Genomic DNA, 20,457 nt, shown 5'->3' with positions numbered 1-20,457 from the left:
CTGTACTTGGTTGGACATGATGGCAGAATTGTGAGTTTAGTTGTATGAAGTCACCATGAACATGTCACTTCTGTAACATGTATGTACTTAGACCAGAGGACACTTAACATATTAGTTACCTTTTACTATATAGGGAATTCTCTTCCAAATTTAGCAGCTTAAAACACCCAACCCCAAAAGTGAGTATCCAAAGTTTCCTGAGGTAGAAATCCTAGAGTAAAATAGCTGAGCAGTTCTGCTTCAGGCCTGCTCTTAAGGTTGCGGCCAGGAAAGTAGCCAACTGATAGCTTGATTGGGGCTGGAGGGGGCCCTTTCGAGATTGCTCCCTCACACTGCAGGCATGTTAGTGCAAGCTTTTGTCAGCAAGCCTCTGTTCTCCAGACTTCTTGATCGAGCATATGGATGACATGATCTGGCTTCTTCTGTATGAGAAGGAGGCAGAGGCACAGCATTTATGCTGTGTTCTGCTTCTTGGAAGCAAGTCCTGAACTGTGGCCTGCCCTCGAGAAGAGGCTGTTAAGGTCATTCACAAAGCAAGACAGCACAGTTTGTTGATGTAAAACCATCATCCCTGACCCGCAGAGCCTCAGCTTAGCATGGTATCTCTTTGGGTGCCTTGATCCCTTCATCTTCTGCTTCTGGACCCTTTCTGTGTCTAGACCATCCTGACAGGGTTTCAACCTTGGGATCTGTGCTTCTCTGGGAGGACTTTTAAGCCCGTTAGAGGATTCTGCAAGAGAAGCCTTTCTTTTGCTGATATCGATTACTTCTCACAGTGTAACTTCTAAGTCACTCTCTTGACTTTGATCAGGCAAACGACTCTTCAGAAAGGCTCGAGGCAGGAGGGAGGGTAGCAGATAAAAACTCTATTCTGCCGTAGATTCTACCCTGTCATTTGAATTTCTTAAGAACAGAGTTTTAACTTAGTACCAGGGGGAAGGAGCTGACTTGAGTATGAGCGGCTCCGAGTATAAGCAGATCCCCTCAGAGCACATGCTACAGAAGCCCTGTCAGGGGAGTAGACATACTTAGCCACAGCTTTGATTACATGCCTGCTCCATAGGCCAAGAGGGCCACTTAACAGCCTTGCACTCTTGGGAGCTTCGCTGATCTATATTTCAATTATTTCTTGTTCATGTTTCATAACTGGGGCTCTGCCTAGTGTAGTCCTCACTCTAGGACATTCTGATGGGGCTTCCCCCCATCCAGAGCAAGCAGCAGTTGGAACAGAGGTGAGGGAAGACCTTGTGAGCATGTGATCAAGTGCTTGGGCATGGGCAAAGTGCACATCATACCGACAGGGCAGAGTATGTGATTATTTTGTATCTACAAGGTAGAAGTCTCAACACAGTCTCTTTGGCACCCATGGCTCCAGCATCTGTTTACATACAGGCACTCTTCTGGCCTTTGAGGATTTACCAGATAATCACACACACACACTCAGGTTTCTGACATTGGGAAGAAAGCAGGACCGGGTAAAGAGTGGGATTGGATGTAAGCAGGGGCGGAAGGAGTCCCTATTCTGAGCGTATTTTCCTGTAGATTGAAGAAGCTGATCTCAGTGTGTTCCCTTCCACAGTGAAGGAGTTCTGGCGCAGGGTGGTCTTCTGAAGTGTGTGTGTGTGCGAGTGTGTGTGTGAGTGTGTGTATTCACGCATCGGGGTGCATTGTGTGTACAGGTACGTGAAGGGGAGCCGTCCAACTGGGGAATCGTTCCTCAGGCACATCCACTCTTTCTGAGTCGGGGTCACGACGTTGCCCTGGAGCTCATGGATTAGGCTGCAGCTTCCCGCCAGCAACCCTCAGTTATCTACGCCCAGAACCATGTTTACAAACATTCTACCATGCTCCAGCGCTACACCGAGGGTCTGGGGATTAAACCGGACTCCTCACACTTGTGTGATAAGCACTTTTCTGGCCTACCATCTGGGGTTTGCTTGTGTTGATTACTTTGGTTGTCCGTATCCCCTTCATGTAACTTCTTTGATTGACCTTTTGTGTCAAACTTGATTAAATACCATTGTTGTTGATTAAATGTTGACCGTGAGGTATCGTGACGGCCTAAGATTTTGAATTATAAAAATCCTTCAAAGGGCTCAGGTAGATTACTTTCCTCTTGGAGAGCAGTTATTGAAGTCTTGAATTATTGATGCCTTCATTGTCATCTTCCTCTAGACCTCGTTCTTTTTCTTTAATTAGCTACAGTGCCTTGTTAACAAATGAAAAATGCCACCACTTAATTGTGTTCATGTGATTTGTGTAATAACCATTTCTAAGTTTTCAGAAATAATCCTCAAGGTTGACGTTCTTACTTTTTCCAACCTCATTCACTGGGGAAGGAAGGACACATATTTACTTCACATTTCAGTGAAATGCCATTTATGTAACACAGATGTAAAATTATCTCAAACTTTCAGAGAGACAGTCCTGTTCTTGTTCCTTGAGGGTACTGCACTCTTCAGCGCCATCCTGCTTCAGCTGGGGAGGGGCAATTATTTTTTCATATTTTCCTTGCCCTCTGGGGCAGGAATTCTTGTGAGAGAGGAAGGGAGGTGTGTGAAATGAGTGACAGTGGTTCTTCACAAAGGAAAAGTACCAGGTGATGGAGACCGCCCCCTCCCCAGCTCGGTGCTAAGGAAGTTGGAAATAACCAATGGTTTCATTTAATGTGGGAAGAGGCATTGCAGGTTTATTTCAGTCTTTTTCTCTGCCTCCATGGTATAAATCTCTTTGCTCCTTGGGGAATCTGTTATCTCGAGAGACTCGAGCCTTATTGACTGTTGGCTGAGTGTTGGGGCTATAGGTGAGAGATGAGGCCTGAGGCAAGGTAGTGATCCATTGACTAAGTTACAATATTGTATTTCTCCACACCAAATGTCTAGACCCAGTTGTCAGTATAGTAGTTTGTCATTTTTCTGCCAAACGGAATGAGTTTTTCCCCATCATCCCCACCATTTTTTGGCAGCTCTGCTTTCCGTGGGTGACATCTATGGAGCTCCTTGTCCTCTGGTACCTGCTGCCATGAGACATTACTGGGAAGGATCTGGGGGTTTCTTGGTCTGAAGAAGTTAAAGTTTACACCGGTGAATTCATCCCCACGTCTGTCTGGGCAGCCACAGGAAACTGTGAAGTGCTACCAGGAGTCTGAGCTGGCTGAAGACTGTTGGGTGTGTCTGTGGATAGTGTTCCTTTTGGTCTAAGGTACTGGGCTCTCGTTCCGTGTGAATCCTTGAGAGAAAAGCATTAGGGCAGTGGTTCTCAACCCATGGGTCTCAACCCCCTTGGGTTGAGATATGCAGGTATCTGATACTGATATGCAGGTACCTGCATATCCGATATTTGCATCATATTTCATAAGAGTAGCAAAATTACAGTGAAGAGGTAGCAAGGAAACAAGTTTATGGTTAAGGGTCACCACAGCGTAAGGAGCTGTATCAAAGGGCCATGGCGTGAGACGTGAATGTAAAGGGTAAAGAGAGACAGGAAGGAGAGGGCAGAGGGATGTGGGAGATCACTCTGTGGAGCACAGAGAAGCAGGAAGCCACTGTGCCCCCTGGCTCAGCACACTGGGTGGTGACTGATCTCCAGTCACACAGGGCAGGACTTTGGACCGTCTGTCTCTTCCGTCTAAGTCGTGCCTGCCGTGGGCCTGCTTCAGCACATTGTGCAATTCGGAGTGCAGAAATGGATGCAGTGGATGATTTCTCTACTTTGGTATTTTCTCTGAACCTCGTCGGCCTGTGTCAGCCTTCGCCCACAGGCCTGCTGCAAACATGATTGCTCTCTCCCTTGCATCGGGGAATTTCTCCTAGCTTGACGGTGTCTTTAAGAGGTGGTCTTAGGGGCCTTAGAGAATGGTGGTGTTGAGGTGGTATAGAAATAGAGTAAGAGCCTCGTTTTAAAAATGCAAAAAATAAAAGTGAAAAGGAGGTGGGCACAGGGAAGAGTCTCTTCCAGGCCTCAGTTGGCTTGTGTCAGTCAGCTGGACCACATGCGGTAGATGCTCGGAGCTGTGACTCTGTGGCTGACACCACAGGCGCTGCACCTGCCTGCCTGGATGGCATGTGTGCGGTGCAGGAAGGGCAGGAGTCAGCAGCTACGAATGGTTGCCACTTTGATACCTTCGTGTTAAATCGTTTAAGCTCCCTGATGAAAATACTGTGCCAGAGGGTTTTAAAGCTTAAATGAGATGACCCACAGAGAGCAGTTGGGACTGTACCTGGTCTTATTGGGGGGAGGGCCAGGCAGTGAGCCCACAGTCAAAGGATACTTCCTAGTCACCTTGCTAGCTCCTCCCCCTTCCCAAACATGTTAAAGTCAGGCTCGTGTCTAGGAACCACATCTTCCTGCCCAGCTCAGTCCCTTCCATCTCATATGTCTCAACTCAGGTGTCTCCACCCACAGCTCCCTCAGAGAAACCACCTCTGTCTAACTATAAGTATTCAAACGTCTCGCTCTGACCCATTTTCTCCTTTCTTTTTCAGAGCCAGTATTACTATGTGAAAAAAGAAATTGTGTGTGTGTTAGCCTCCCCAGTCTCCACATTACCCAGTCATGTTTGACACATAGTCAGTGCTTGGCAAATTCATCAAACGAAGCAGGCACTGCTAAGCTTGCTCTGTTCAAATCTGGACAGTTAAGACTTTTAAGTTTGTGGCCTTCATTGTTGTCATACCACTGCAGTCCACTTCCATCCACTGAGTACATAAGACATAATCATACCAGTTGTCCTACATTTTATCTGGCGTGTGGGCTGTACTTTGCCGATGCCTGAAATAGCATTAATTGTGAAGGTCAGGGATGGATGATAATGGTTGTAGTGGTTTAAGCTAGGCTGTACCTAGGCTCCTTAGCAATAGGAAGGATAGCTTTAACTTGTAGAGAAATGTGGACCTGGAGGCCAAACACGTCCATAATGCCGGGGAGGAGGCGTCCTGGCTTCTGAGATCCCTGAGGCTCCATGTGTATAGCCAGGGCTGTACTTCCCCAGCTGGACCAGCCAAATAGGCGTGGCCTCATCAGTCGGGGCTGTGCCTCCCACAGTATAAGCTAGCTTTTGTTAATTTTTAAATAAGCATATGACAGAAATCAGTTGCTTAAAATTCTCAAAAAAAAAAGAGCCAAACTATTGTAAATTCGGTTCTTAAAATTACTTTTAAATAGCTCATAATGATTGCACATGTGTTTACATCATGATATTGAAGTGCATACATGCAGTGTGTACAGATCAGGTCAGAGTGAGTAGCACAGCTATCACCATTTCTCTGTGCATTTCTCTACTGGCTAATTAAAAATAGAAAGTTAAATGCATTGATTACAAGTAAAGTAATGAGAAATCATTCTGCCCATCAAGCTGCATCCATTAGCCACCCTCTGCCCATTCTCCCAACATCCCTGCTGTGTCCTCCTCCCCCCTCTCCCCAGTGCACTAGATTTGTTGAAGAGAACAGGCCTGTGTCTGCAGAGGGCAGGTCTGTGCTCCCAGGCAGATCTGAAGTTCAAACCTGCAGCTTTCTCTTAGCTTTTGATTTCAGCCTTCAGATACACACGAGTTCAGCATGGAACCCTCTCACCAGCGAGATGCGGGCAGGCAGGGAGAGCATGGTCTCAGGGCATGGAAGCCGGGGTGGGTCAGAGGCCCTGCATGAATCGGCTACGTGGCTCATGTACCTGAATCTATTTTCAGACTCGTTCAGATGTCAGCGTGTTCACACTTTCCAAGGGAGGACGCCGCAGCTTGTCAGCTTTTCTCTTGGAGGTTCTTGTGCCCTGACACAGTTTTGATTATGTCCTTTAGGGGTAAGGGAAATAGAATTCTCGCTCTTACTGGTCAAAATTGGGTGTGATTTTAAATAATAGTTCCGGACCTGTTGTTTGTGTACCTGTGGGGGCGGGGTGAAAGCCCGTGGTAAAACCGTCCTGTCTGTTTAGCTTCTCCCCCGCAGCACGGTTGTTCTTGTTTATGCAGCTCTACCTGGTCCGTGGGGACCTCTTGGAGGACTTCAGGGACTCTTGACAGTGAATCGTTTTCTTCCTTTACCACCCTGCAGCTCTGGTGAACACTTCTTTTTGTGGTGTTCAGAGCTTGCGGCAAAGGCAAAAGGAGTCTTTTCCTGGCCGGATTGCGTGTGGATGCTGAAGACTGTGCAGTCCACTCCACGCTCCTGTAGCCTAGAGACATTTTCCTTCCTGGCAAACAGCCTTGGGCCTGTTGCAGAGCTCCACCTTTCATGGAGGAGGAATGTGTGTGAGAGAGTTGGCTTCACAGGTGATGAGCAAAGCAGCATTTCAGGGCACAGTAATATCTCTCCCCTGCTCATCACCCAAATGAACAGTAGAATATGAAAACACATACACCTGTACACCTGGGTTCATCTGCCCCAATGGCAACCAAGATATTTCTCCTTTCCTCTTCCCGTTTTCATCCCCGCATCCACTCTCCATCCCCTTACATGCCTTTCTGTCACTTGCTTCTCTCCGATTCTCAAGTTCATGCTGGCTGTCAGGGATTTGGAGTCCGAGCAGTGACGGGTGACCTGGGACTCAGCCCTAAGAAGCTGTGCTCTACACAGATGTCAGAAAGCCAGAGGTCAGTGCTACTACGCAGGGTTGTACAGCCCTAAATCCCGGGCAAAGCCTTAGCGAAGGGGGGCAGACACATGGCACCACTTCAGCCATGGTGGAAGGATGTGTTCTGTCATCATGGCGAGGCTGGTCCCCAGCCGTGACTGCGTTTCAGAGACAAGAAAAGTCAGCACAAGGCCTTGTAGCCCCCAGACCTCAAGCACTGGGGATATTGTACAGGAAGGGTCGTAATTGAGACGCAGAGAATGAACTCCAGGAAACACAGGAGACAGCAGGAAAGGAACCTGGCCTGCTAGAAATTAGGCCTGGGGTGCCAAGCTGAGCAGCTGCCGATGCAAGGCCTTGGACTTTTTTAAAAAAATCATTATTTTAAAATTTTGCAATTATTATCATAGATAGTTTTGAATTATTTGAGATCATTTATTTTACAATAAACATTTCAGTTTTCTAGTTTCTTATCCCTTTGCTGTGATTAAATACTGTAAGTAAAGGTTGTGGTTCTGTTTTTTTTTTTTTTTTTTTTTTTTTCGGAACTCGCGGTGGCCAAACCTTAAGGCTGCAGGCCAGCTAGCATCTTCAGTCAGGCCACAGAAGCAGATAATGCTTATGTTCAAGGCTGTCTCTCCTTTTCTTTTGGTCTAAGACTCAGCCCACGAAATAACGTCACCCACGGGGGTGGGGCGCCCTGCCTCAGAGTAGTCATGGAACTCTACTGCGGGCATGCGTGTCTAAGAGGCTCACCTTCCAGATAATTGTAGATTGTGTCGTGTTGACAGAAATTAGCCATCATGATAACACATTTATTGAATCAGCTAATAATAAATATGCATTGACATTAAGTGTGTGTATTCTTTTTGCTAAGAGAGAAGCTAGGTTTTTGTTTCTGTCACAAACAACCAAGAGAGGAAGGTGGGAGGCTCTGGGAGACTCCCAGGCTGGCAGCACATGGGATGTTTGCTATGTTTTCTGAATTCTTCTTATTGATCTTTCTTTTTCTCTCCTCTTCCTCTCCGCAGTCTTTTCCTTCTCTTTCTTCTGCTCTTCTATCAGATTCTGTGGTTATTCTCCTCCCCTTAAGCAGAAAGAAAGCTGATACAGGCAGTCCTAGTAGCCCTCAGTCTGAAGCCTTTCATTCACCATTACCATTTACCACAGAGGTCTCTTATGGCCTCTGGGTACCTGCACACAAGACCATAGCTATACAGAGAAATGAAAATAAGATAGTTCTTTAATTTAATTTAAATTTTTAATGTTTGTTTTAACTTGTGGTGCCCCTGGAATCCTGAGTATTTGCTACTCATGATTCTAGAGCACATTCATGTTGTCTTTTGGGTCAGCGTTCAGTCTTGAACTTTCTCTACTGCTGAATTACCCCAAAAGCCTGTTTCCTCCTAATGTAATGTTTTTTCAAGACAGGGTTTCTCTAATAGCCTTGGCTATCCTGGAACTTTCTTTATAGACCAGGCTGGCCTCAAACTCATGAGGTTCACCTGCCTCTGCTCCCGAGTGTTAATGTGAAATTTAAAAATGAATATTTATGTATAGGTTTGTTTTTTTTTTTAAAAAAGGTGTTATTTTACAAGAGGAGTTGACCTTGCCCCCCCCCCAACAAAAATATATAAATAAATAAATAAAACTCCAAATAAGTTTACTTTCAGCTTTGTGGATGTGATGAAAGAATCGGCGTTTAATTGTCTTACTGTATTACACTTGGGGTTTAAGACTGACCCACAGAATCCTGTGCCCAGTGATTAAGAGCTCTTGGCACTCTTCGGGAGGAGCTGAGTTCAGGTCTCTCGCCCACCCTGAGTGGCTTTCAGCTACCTGTAGCTCCAGCTCCAGGGGATCCAGTGCCCTCTTCTGAGGGTACCTGCACATGAATGAATTATACACATGAACGAAAACAAGATAGTTTTATTATTTTTTTAATCTAAGTAATAAAAATTTTATTTATTGAGAATTCCTGAGATGATGGTTATCTCCCCCCATTCTGAGAGAGAGGGACAACACTAGGAAAGCACAAGAAACCACACTGTCCCAGCCCCCCAACCCCCCCAGGGCCAATACAGGGAGGAGGAGAACCCTCTGAAAGGGCTGGTCTTCGGTCTTCCTTAATCCCAGGGGCCAGTTACAGAGGAATCCATCACGTGATACCTGGGTCAAGGTGGTGTGCGAAGACCCCCTCTCTGGCTCCTCAAAACTGGAGGACAGATGTGCCCCCTCCCCAGGTGGTATCCCTGCCATCCTCTCATTTCTTCCCTTTATAAGGCGGTCACTTCCCCGAGTAGCACTTTAATCATGTAGATCCAGCACAGGGTTGTGAGCTGTGAGGTAGATGCAGTTCTGTGATGTGGCAATCGTCTTAGAGATGAGATCTCAGAGGCGGCCCGGATCTTTCCGAGTTTGGTACAGCAGGGATTCTTGCGCAGTGCTTCTCCAAGCATCCTGGCAGCCTCAGCCTCCCCCTCAGCCTGCACAGCCTTCTGTCGCTGCTCCTGCTTTGCTTTTCCACCAAAAACTGGGCCCGCTGGGCTTCTTGCTGGGCCACTTGTGTGGCTTCTACAGCAGCTATGTACTCAGGGCTGAAGCTCAGCTCTGTGATAGCTACATCATCCAGGATGAGGCTGAAGTCCTTGGCTCGCTCTGTCAGTTCCCTTCTGATCAAAAGGGATACCCGAGCCTGCTGGGTAATCAGCTGCGAGGCACTGGACTTGGCCACCACACTCTTGAGCACCTCATTGACATTGGACGGCAGCACTTGCTCCTCATAGTCCAGCCGTAGGAACTGGTAAATGCTGGGGAGCTGGTGGGCATTGGGTGAAGACAGCACACACAGGGAGATGTTCACCGTCTACAGGTCTTTGGAGCCTGTGGGGGAGGAGATTTTCCGGAGTCTGGCCAGAATGTCATAGATGACGGGGTACTGGAACCAGAGGATCCTGAAGTGAAGGCCAGAATTGTGTCTTGTTGCACGTCACCGATACGATTAAAGAAGATGGCTCTGTGACCACCTTCCACAGTGAACACGGATGCGCAGACACCATAGGCCGAGGCTCCGACCCCCAGCAGCAGCTTCAGCGCTGTGCCGATGCCCTGAGGCCTGGCGGGTGGGTGTCCTGCTAAATCCTTCAAGTTCTGGGCCATGTCTGATCCTTTTGAAGGGAGCAGCACCAGCGGTCAGGAGAGGGTGCCCGCCAGTTTCTACCCACTCCAGTCTACAGACCTCGGCTTGCACACGAGGTTTGGAGGCCATGGTGGCCCTGGGAGCAAGATAGTTACTTTAAAATTCTTTCTTGTGTAGTCACTTACTTCAGAGTACTGACGTCTTTCTTGTCACGCACCTGATTCCTTCAAGATGTAGCATGTTGGTAGCTCCTGAGGACCTGGGCCTGGTGGAGCAATTGATGGCCGAACAAATACAGAAATGTAGTTACAACCCCAGAGCAGAATTAAAACAAGCATGTCTTTAGATACCACCTCTTCTTGGTCTAACTTCCCAGTTGCTGGCCGTATGAGCAGTTGTGAGTAAAAGCAATGAGTAATGCAGTATTACTCTGACAACACGATAAGGAAAATTAATTGATAAGCTGCCAGACCACCACTGTACTTAAAGCTCTGTAGTCCCAAAGACCTCTCTCAACGTCTACTGTGTTGTTCTATTGTGGACACTGTCCTTCTGTTTTATACCTTTAGCTCTTATCCATTTTCTATCTGTAATAGGCATTTGGGTCATCTTAGGACAACTTTAGATTGATAGAATATATATAATTAGAAAACCACTGGGAATTGTTTAAGTTGATTATAACAGCAGGAACATGCTGGGTATATTAAGGCTTTGGGAGGCGAAGAACACAAGGACACACAGCGGGATCTATAGGGGGTTAGGTCTAGACATCTGGGTTCTGGTCCGGGTTTGGCACCAGCTATCTTTATATTTTGTGTGGGCCTCAGTCTTCCAGTAATATCAGGAACTTGCATTGCATTCATTTGGTGTTTGGCTGTTCCTCACTGCTAAGTGAGTGACTCTTGAGTGCTGAGCTAAGAAAGCCACCACCTAGGGTTAGGTTGGATACTTTGGAGGTGTCAACAGCAGAGCTACAGCATCAGGCTTTCTCTAGGGAGTATTCTCAGCCGACTCCCCAGGCGCACCTGCTCTACCATGGCAGCACCTCTCAGGGAGAGTCTTTGGGACGATGGAAGGAATAGGGTTTTGGAGTTAGGGATACAGGACTTGATCCACAGGGTTATTTCCTAGTGAGCTGAAGATGTTGAATCCTTGCATATCTGTTCTCTCAGCTGATAAGTTAGAAATAGTAATACAGCCTAACTCTGACAAAAGGGGAAGTGGGCGAATTCTAGCTTCTGTGCTACCACGTGAGACTTTTCCACTCTGGTTTATACTGAAGGAAAATAGCTGGGAGGAAGTGTTTTCTCTTCCTGCTTATTAACCAGGGTCAGACTTTTTAGTTATATTGCTTTTGGGGACAAGATGGTATCAAGGGAGTTTAATGACTTCAGATAAGTAAACAACCACAGGCAGAGATTAGATCCCCAAATAAAGGTCAGGGAAACATCTGGAATAGCAAAAAGACAGCAAAGCAGGGATCCATATATGCAAAGTCAAGTTGTATGTTTCCTGTGTTCCCCCCCCCCGTGTCACTGTTCCTAAAGCAAACTTTGAGTAGCAATTAATATTCTGAGAAGTGTATGGGTAAATGCCATGTTTTAAGGCTATCACATAATGTTAGCTCTCGTTTTTCACATCCTTCAGTGATTAAACTTGCTGCTTAATGTACATGTCACACTCAGTTGCAATTAAATGCCTGCTGCATAGCACCCTTCCTTGGGCCATGGCCATGTTTTCTTGCTGGTGGTTGATGTGTATGTGTTTGTGGAGATGTTCATGAGCAAAGGAATTGACCTTCTTGAAGTTGAAGTTGACAGGCAAGTGAGATAATGATATCAAAGTGCTAATTTACATATTTCCCTCAGATGGGAGGAAAGGAAATCAATGCTCTCAAGCAGTGAACCTTGTGGTACAGCTCTGTTTAGGTGAATGCCATTGCAATTTGATCTAATGAATTTTAGGACAGTTCTAAAACTTATTTCATATTGCTAATTAAAGTTTGTGATTCCAGGAATTAATTGGGAATTCAAAGATGGAAGTCAGGCCTGGGGATGCATGCCTGTAATTGCAGCATTTACAAGGTGAGGCAGGTGAATCTCAAATTTCTGGACTCTCGCCGACAGATATCAAAGACAGAAAAAGATATTGTTACCGAGTACACTTTCCAGTGTAAATATATCCTATTGATGCTTCTTTTTTTTTTTTAAGATAAGGCCATTCATTGAGAAAATGACTGCAATAAACAGTTAAATCGTTTGAGTGAGTTAGTGCTAGGGGAATTGTTGGCTTACCAGACCTTATGAACAGTTTTGCTGACTCTATTCTTCTGTTCTCTTGTTGGTCTCAAAAGTTGTGGGGTTTTGTTTGTTTGTTTGTTTGTTTGTTTTTAAGACAGGTCTGGCAGCACAGGCTGGTGTCAAGTACTGTGTGGCAGTGGCTGATTCTTCTGCCTCTACCTCCCAAGTGCTGGGATTACAGTCATGTGTCACTCTGCCCAGCTTGTTCTCAAAAGGTGTCCTGCTACAACGCTCAACTTAGAAGGGGGAATCATGTAAAAATAGATGAAGACAGGCACAAATAAAGCAAGCATGGGGCAAAGAACCTCAACAGTGGCAGGTTGACATATGGATCCAATAAGTCCTTGTTGCTAGCACTGCCCTGTGCATGGCAAGATACATTTAGTAGCATCTCTGTGCTCAACTGCTACCCATCCCCCGAACTGTGAGATCCAAGAATGGCACCAGGCACTGCCAGTGTCTAGTGTGTATGTGTGTTAGAGAGCCAGAGTATGTGCAGATATGTATATTTGTGTATACGTGTGTATATATTACTGTGTGAGAGAGTGTATGTGTTTGGGTCTGTGTGTGTGTGTGTGTGTGTGTGTGTGTGTGTGTTTATGTTTGTATATATGTCAGTGCGTGTGAATGAATGAATATGTGTGGACATGTGTGTGTTTATGTGTGTGAGAGGAAGTGAGTGTGTATGTGTGTATATGTATGTGTATTTGTGTATGTGTGAGTGTGTTTATATGCATGTGTGTATGTGTGTATGTTTATTTGAGTGTGTTTGTGAATGTATATGTGAGTGTGTGTGTGTATATATGTGTGTATGTATAAAGACAAAAATCAGCACAAACTGAAAGTCCCACTTCATAAGATAAAGTGAAGTCTGATGCATAAAGTTTTGATTGGAGAGGGGACTCATTGCACTTCCCGATGAGGAGTCAGAGGCTTTGCTTAGGTGTCTGGAGAAACGAGGCTGGGTGTGCAGTTCCCAGGAGGCAGCCCACCCGCAGCCCCGCAGCAGCAGCTCTGGTTCTGCTGCTGAGCCCTGAAAGCGTCTTTACAGTGTCTCTCTCCCAGTCTTGGGTGCAGCTCCTGGTCAGTTTGTATTGCTTAGTGTTTGTTTGCCTCCTCCTCTACCCAGAACTAACCCTGGCATCGCGCTGCTTGATAAGCTGGATACAGTTGTGCGCCGCTGTATTAATCCTGGTACTCAGGAAACCAAGGCAGGTGGATCTTGAGTTTGAGGCCAATCTGTGATACAGACTGCTTCAAACAAGGAAACAAGAGTAACAACAAAGTTGCTTAATAAATAAATATTTATAAATGGAGATGAGCATTGAACTGGGCCCAGTGGTATGCACGCCCTCCTTGCACACTATGGATCTGAGCAGCTAGATTTGTAGGGATGTTGCTTACAGCATTATTCAGCAGAAGCCTGTGTTCTGAGGGGAATGTAATCCAGAATGACTATCAGTAGAATCAATTAACAGACCCAATACAGTGTGGTCAGGCCTGTCACTCTCCTGGTGGTCTAGCGGGTCAATACTTAGACATTAGGATGCAGTGAGGGGACATAGCATATTCTTGAGTCAGTGCCAAGAACAAGAAGTGTTTTCTTGTCTACTCTTGAGTAGCGTAGAGCAGACGTAAGGGCAACTGAGAGGTGTGACTCTGAGGGGCAGGTGAATCAGGAGCCATGCGCATTGCCTGTCGGCTGGCTAGGAGAAGCCGCAGCTGAGCTGAGCCTTGAAAGACAGTGACAAGCAGCGAGCACCAATATTTTAGGTCATACATTGCCTGGATGTGTGAGCCCCTATCATGCATCACCTACGTCACCACCTCTGAGATCTATTCTTCAGACCAGGGACATGGCCTTAGAGTTTTATCCCTGAGCACTTAGACGGAATCCAAGCTCCTACTAAATGTGATAACATGGCTGACAACACACACAAGGACAAGAAAATGTGCCTTCTTGTGAGTCGGGCATTCTGTGCTCCAGCCTGGGATATCAGTACAGTAGTTGAAACCAAATTCTCACTTAAGCTACACAAACAAAACCAAAGTCCCAAGTAAAGTGAGAGGAGGTTTAATTCCCATGGAGGAAATGTTCGCCTAGGCTATGGGAGAGGTGACTTTGTAAAATGGAAAGTAACCACGGCAAACACAAGTTGTGGTGGCACTTCTATTTACTGGGTGTTCTGCTGTGTACATGCTTGCAACCTGGTACTCTTTAGAGACAACTTAGGAGCTAAGCATGTTTGTTACTAATGGTCCGTGGGTGAAGAAATGGTGCGTTAAGAGTTAAAGACTTTAATGGGGACAGTTAAGTGTCAGCTCCGTCTGAGCAACTAACCACTGGAATTAGTGTGAGTCCTATAATGACTGTCTTAGCCATAAAAGACTGTTCTGTCAGGTTTTAAAATATTGATTGTAGGCTTTGGCTTAAAAATAAAATCTAATTTTAAAATAAAGTCAAACCATTCCAGATTGCCTATTTGATTCTTTATTGGGTGGTGAGGAAGAAAGAGAGAAAGAATAAGTACTTAATTGGAATTATACACACAGTCTGAGCAGTTTTGTAATTCAGGTATTTTTGTGTCTTTGGTTTTGATTTCTTAGAATATTTATTATCAAGAAACAATGACTGTGGAATGTTTTCATAATCTGCATCACTATTCAATCTTTTTCTCTGTTTCAAGCACAAAAAAGAACTTTAGCAGTGTTTCCACTATGAATGCAGATGACATTGGTGATCCCTTTGAACTCATGAACTTTGGCCTTAGGGCACATGCATTCTGGATGGGTCTTTAAAATGCATGTGTCACATCTTGGGAATGAATGCAGAATTATAGGAAAGAGGAATGGAGCTGGGAGAGATTGGATGGATGGACACAAGTGAATATGCCGGTAGGGATATCGTTAAAAGGTCGAATAATTCATTATTTAGGAATCCTTTTCAGAGATAGCCCTGTTCAAAAATTAGCATACTAGTTCAGTATATATGAAAGACTCTTTTAAAGGATGTCATTTGATATGACCTAAGGCTCTTCCCATACATGAAATGTTCAATTCTGTCAAAGTAATGGAGACTCCTTATAGCACTTCACCTTGATTACATTTGAAGTAATTTCTTATTTTTCAACAATACAGGCTTATTCTCTGTTTTTACTATTATTATATTTTAGCTAAATCCCTCTATAGCTAAGATATTACAAACTAATTTATTCAGACAAAAAACAATCTTTCTTTCTTCTTTTTTTAATGAGCCCTATTGTAGGGGTGAAGCGGAAGAAAAGACATGACTTGCAGAATTTCTCGTTACTCATCCCATAGCAGGTCAAGAATGACAAGAAACAAGCATGAAGGATCTCATATGTGATGTGACAGTACAGTCTATGAAGAAAAGAGAAGGAAGAGAATGAAGTGGGGAATATGGTACTCTATACAGTTAATACTGAAGCCTCCCAGAGAGTCTGTCACTTGAGTTGAGCCCTGTAAGGGGGAGAGGCAAGCTAGCTGAGAGTGTCTCCAGGAAAGATAAGCACACAGGAAGCCTTTGCAGAGCTGCAGGAGAACAAGATGTAATGAGAGACGGGGAGAGCATTGCCTGTGTCAGCAGATGGTAGGACCTGGCTGGCCAGGGTATAAACATTGAGTTTGTTCTAGGTGAAGGAGTGTGTGGTAAGGCACTCCAGAAGACCAGCGCAGGCATCTGGCATGGCCTTTAGAAGAGACACTGGTTTCTCTCCTGACATGAGTGAGAAGGCAGAAGGAACCTTTGGGGAATTTTTAGAAGAGAGGTCGCCACAGCAGGGCAGAGGTGGTAGCAGGAGACACTGTGGCATGATTTGGGTTTGGAGATGTATTTTGAAGGATGAGTTAACACACACACTGTAGGAGTGTAGGGTGCGAAAGAAAAGTTAGGACTGCCTGTACCGTTTGTGTGCTTAGGAGCTAGAATGAACAAATGTTTCTCTCTAATGTCTGAGCTCTCACTCTCGTTCTTCATAAGATCCTTGTAAATGCCTAGAAACTATGAATTGAAAGAATCAATGTGCCTAGCAGTGCAGTGACTGAAGAGCAAGTGGGAAAAAGGACCAGTGGTGATTGTGGACAGTTGTGGTATGAAGAAGGTGGCACCGTGGCAGGAGGGCACTCAGCCCAGGAAGATGTGCCAATAGTTCATCTCTGCAAATGTGCAAGTGATGGGCAAGGCAGAGGAACTGAAGATTAGATGCTCATAAGTGCCTGTACCTACTTGTATTCATCTTCATTGAAGACAAAAGCCACATGTAATCATGATGGATTCTGTTTTGCTTAGCTTTCTGCCAGACAGCAATGAGGGAGACAATTATAGAAAACATAGATATGAGACTAATTACATGAATTGCGTGTGATCAGCGGTCACAGTGATTTGTGAATGGTCCTTCTCAACTGTACCGGATTTCTCTCAGTCATGCAGCTTTGGTTCCCTAAGATGCTTTTGTTGTTCCCAGGACTGGCTTCTAGCAAGAGCAGTTGTCTGTAGTTGACACAGAGTAACACGCTACACAGAGTAACATGCTACATCTCTGTGTGAATTCTAAATTTAGCGGTGTACAAATGGACCTTTCCCCAGTTTTCTATGGCTCTTCTTTGAAATAAAGGACTTTGTGGAAAAACTAACGTAGGGAATTTTGAGGTAGTCACCAGAAATCAGGATTGATTGATGGATAAAAGAAAGGCATCTTTTCAGGTGACCTCTTTCAGTACAGTGGCTGTGTGTATGGCTAGCAGCCTGCTAGGTGACAAAGGAGTGGGGTTGGGCTGTAGCAGCCTGCGGTCTGGTGAAAAAGGCACACCAGAAATGCTTGAAGTGAGGAAGCCAGGCCTCAGTCGGTGCCCGTGAGACTCTGTGAGAGTTTCAGGACCTCCTCTGCCTTTAGTTAAACATTAGAGCACTGTCACCATCGGGTATGAAGAAGTTGGAAAACATTAAATGGAAATCAGTTAAATGGCAGTGTTCAAAGTGACAAACTTGATGTGTGCCATCAGCTCTGGGGTGTGATGAAGTGTTTTTTAAGGGATCATGAGGGTTGAAATTCAGGGGAAAAAATGGAAAATTAAGTGCCAGGCTGCAGTGGCCCATTTTGAGAAGCTTTGATTAATTATTATAGAAAGACTAAAGCCACTGACAGTGCAGAAAATTTGGAAAAATGATATGTTTAGAAAGAGCCCTATTGGGAGTGTGAATTGATAGAGGAAGGAAATGGGGTCTTGGAGCGTTGCTCTGTTCATAGGCTTTTCTCCTGTTTTTGAGACATTTTCAGCCCTCACTGTTTACTGCCTCAATTTTCCTGGGTTTAAAATAGTAGTCTCCTCTTGGGGCTATGATTCTGATGAAAAAAAAAAAAAAAAAAAAAACAGCCTGTGGACTATTGGTTCATGGCTTCATTTTTTGTGATGGAAAAGAGAGCTGGTTTTTCTTTTCTTTTTTTGCCCACACTTTCTCTTTAACTACATACCTTCTCTTTCTTCCACTTACGTCCCATGACAAGTTGAAAATATGTAAGGAGATCTTATAATTCCTATTTCAGAAAGGCCTCTCTCTTTTTTTTTTCTTCTACTTCTTTTCCACCCTCTGTTGATTTGTGATACAACACTCTTCCCCAGAGTAATTAACCGTAATTCTGCAAGTGAATGAAAAACGGGTAGCAGAAGCTGATGGACCTTAAAACAATAAATATTTGTATTTTATGCAACTGCCACTAGTAATTAAGAGAAAAAAAACTAAGTAGAATGGATCGGAGCCCGCTGGATTGCTGTGAAGGAGTGGCCACACTTTCTTGGGGCTTTTGCTAGCAGGAGCTAGCAGGAACATTCTGCTGAACGTCTGTGGTACATTGCCACCTTGTGGCCTCAATTTTCCTAGTCATGGAAAAGAGCAACTTAATAATATTATATTAAGTCTATATGATAGCGCCTCATTTTGTAGTTTCCCCAGCCTTTTCCATTTGGCCTTATTTCAAAAGATTGGAGATTTTGTGTAAGAATATGTAGATTACGGAACAGATGAGTTTATGAGATTACCTATGTTCTTAGAAGAGACGTGCTAACATATTAATGAGGAGAAGCCCTATCTGCAGCGGATACTGTGTAGGTAGGTGGGGGGGGTGCACAAACATGTCTGTGGGTTGGGGAGTGAAAGCCACATGGGGGAGAGAATAGCATTTCTATCCTGGCACATGGACAAAGGATGTTTATTCTCTCACCCATTCCATTCCATGCTTCCATAGTCACACATTTTCTTATGAAAATTTTCAATGTGAAATAATAAGTTGGCAGTTTTTTTTTAAGGCACACAGATAAGGACATAGAGTGGTACCGACAATGGGGCACCGATAACTCTGTATTGTTTGCTGGTCTGGCTGTGGATGGGTCCTGCGTTTTCTAGTCGTTCGTGAGTAACTGTTCAGGCACTTCATTGTCTGTAGGATTTAAGGGCAAAATGTCTTAAGACTCCAAGGAGTCTCTCCTTGGGGGCTCACGTAAGTGGACATCGGTGTCATGAGCAGCATCCTGATGACATCTTCAGATGACCACAGCTCCTCCTTTGAAAGGGCTGTTTCTTTGAAAAGGGCCCCCTGGGGTCCCTTCCCCTCCTGATTTGGCTTTGATCCTGGAGTGGGTGGACTGCTTTGGGGCCCTCTCACTAAAATACCACCTGGCAATGAAACACAGTCAAGACCTGAGTGTCTGGGAGTTGGAGATGATTCTTATTAAGAGGTGCTTGAAATCCATTTCGTGTCGCTAATGAACATGGTTGAGGTTGGGGAAAAAGTTCACACCTTGTGGAATTGAACCAGTGAAGGTTCCGTCTCAGCCATCCAGGGAGGGGCTAACCACCACCAGGCCCCAATGTCACTCTGCAGTGATTTTAAATGCCCTCCCTAGCATGTGGACAGACAGACAGATGACTTAGTCTCTGACTTTTTTTCTCTCTATAAGAACACCGTGATGATTTTAAAAAACAAGTTACACTTAAGCGCCCCTCTCTTTCCCATGAAAACAAAGCCGTCTTTGGTGAAACCATCCTAAAAGCAGCACTTGGCTGTGTTGTCTGAGTACGTCCTGCTTTTAAAATTGTACAAAGTTGGCCCTTTTGTTACAACGACTGGAATTTCTGTGACTCTCTGAACGTATTTTGGGGGCCCTGAATAGTGATAAGGGTATATGTATATGCACGGGAATGTTTTTGTCCTTAATACTGTCTCAGCATGTGCCTGGGCGTCTCAACTTGCAGGCGAACATTTAGAAGGTATGGCCCGGGCTGGAGAGATGGCTCAGAGGTTAAGAACACTGGCTGTTCTTCCAGAAGTCCTGAGTTCAATTCCCAGCAACCACATGGTGGCTCATAACCATCTATAATGAGATCTGATGTGCAGGCAGAATACCATATAAACAATAAATAAATCTTAAAAAAAAAAAAAAAAGAAGGTATGGCCCTCTTCAGGTCTGGAAGGTCTTCTCCGGAAAGTGGAGCAGATCTTGACATGAGTGCTTTGACCCAGGGGATTCTTTTGTAGAAAGCTGTCTCTTGAAGCGACTTTGGTTTCTCTGATTCTTGTGACAGGCTTTCTTTTTAAGAGCTATAGAGTGATATAAGAGTGTATTGATTTCCATTAAGGGCTGCAGCGCTTAGAAATTCCTCTCCTGTGTGCATGTATGTGTGTGAGCAATATGTGAAATCTGATCTGTTTTTATATAGCAGTATTTCACATTGGGGGGCCCACAGAAAGGACATGTCTTACATAAGGATCCGGGATATAAAAAATGTATGCATGTGTAATTGAGTCAGTCATGAAACAATACCTTCGTTTTTGCGGAAGTGTGTGTGTGTGTGTGTGTGTGTGTGTGTGTGTGTGTGTGTGTTTGTTTGTAGGGGATTCAGTGTACTTAGGTGTACATGTGGATACCAAAGGTCACCCTCAGGTATCATTCGAAACTGTCTACCGTTTCGGAGAGGTCTTTTGTTGGTCTAGAACTCTCCAGGTAGGTTAATTAGCTTGCCATCAACCCCAGGGACCAACCTGACCGATCCCCAGCTGGGAATACAAGCATGGGTCACCATGCAAAGCTTTTTATACCTATTCTGGGGAATAAACCTGGGTCCTCATGCTTTCACGGTAAATACTTTGCTAACTGAGCCATCTTCCCAGCCCTTGTCAGAGTCTGATGATAACCATTCGACTGCATTAAAAATTGTGGTCAGGATCTACTAAACTTAATCTCCTGGCCTACTCACATATTGTGACCTGCCTTCACAACCTGGCTCTGGGATTTTCCAGTGAGCAATGCTGTCTCTCAGGTGGAAGGTATAAGAATAAAATTTAGAACTTTCCACACTGGCCATGTTAAAAGCAGGGTCGGAAGGAGTGTGTATTGAGGAGGAGATGCAGAGAGCCTGAGAACCACTTGTGC

General features: G+C 44.9%; 1 protein-coding gene and 1 pseudogene across 6 annotated transcripts in view; one reads left to right on the top strand and one right to left on the bottom strand.

The window, feature by feature from the left end:
- The window catches only part of Mast4 (microtubule associated serine/threonine kinase family member 4), a 585,425-nt gene that overhangs the window by 151,429 nt on the left and 413,539 nt on the right, over positions 1-20,457 (top strand). The window lies entirely within an intron of this gene.
- Positions 3,076-9,729, bottom strand: LOC110555910 (prohibitin-2-like; annotated as a pseudogene).

Source organism: Meriones unguiculatus, chromosome 6 (assembly GCF_030254825.1).
Source record: "Meriones unguiculatus strain TT.TT164.6M chromosome 6, Bangor_MerUng_6.1, whole genome shotgun sequence".
Taxonomy (NCBI): Eukaryota; Metazoa; Chordata; class Mammalia; order Rodentia; family Muridae; genus Meriones; species Meriones unguiculatus.
Note: the sequence above shows the minus strand (reverse complement) of the source record. Positions and strands in the feature narration are given on the sequence as shown.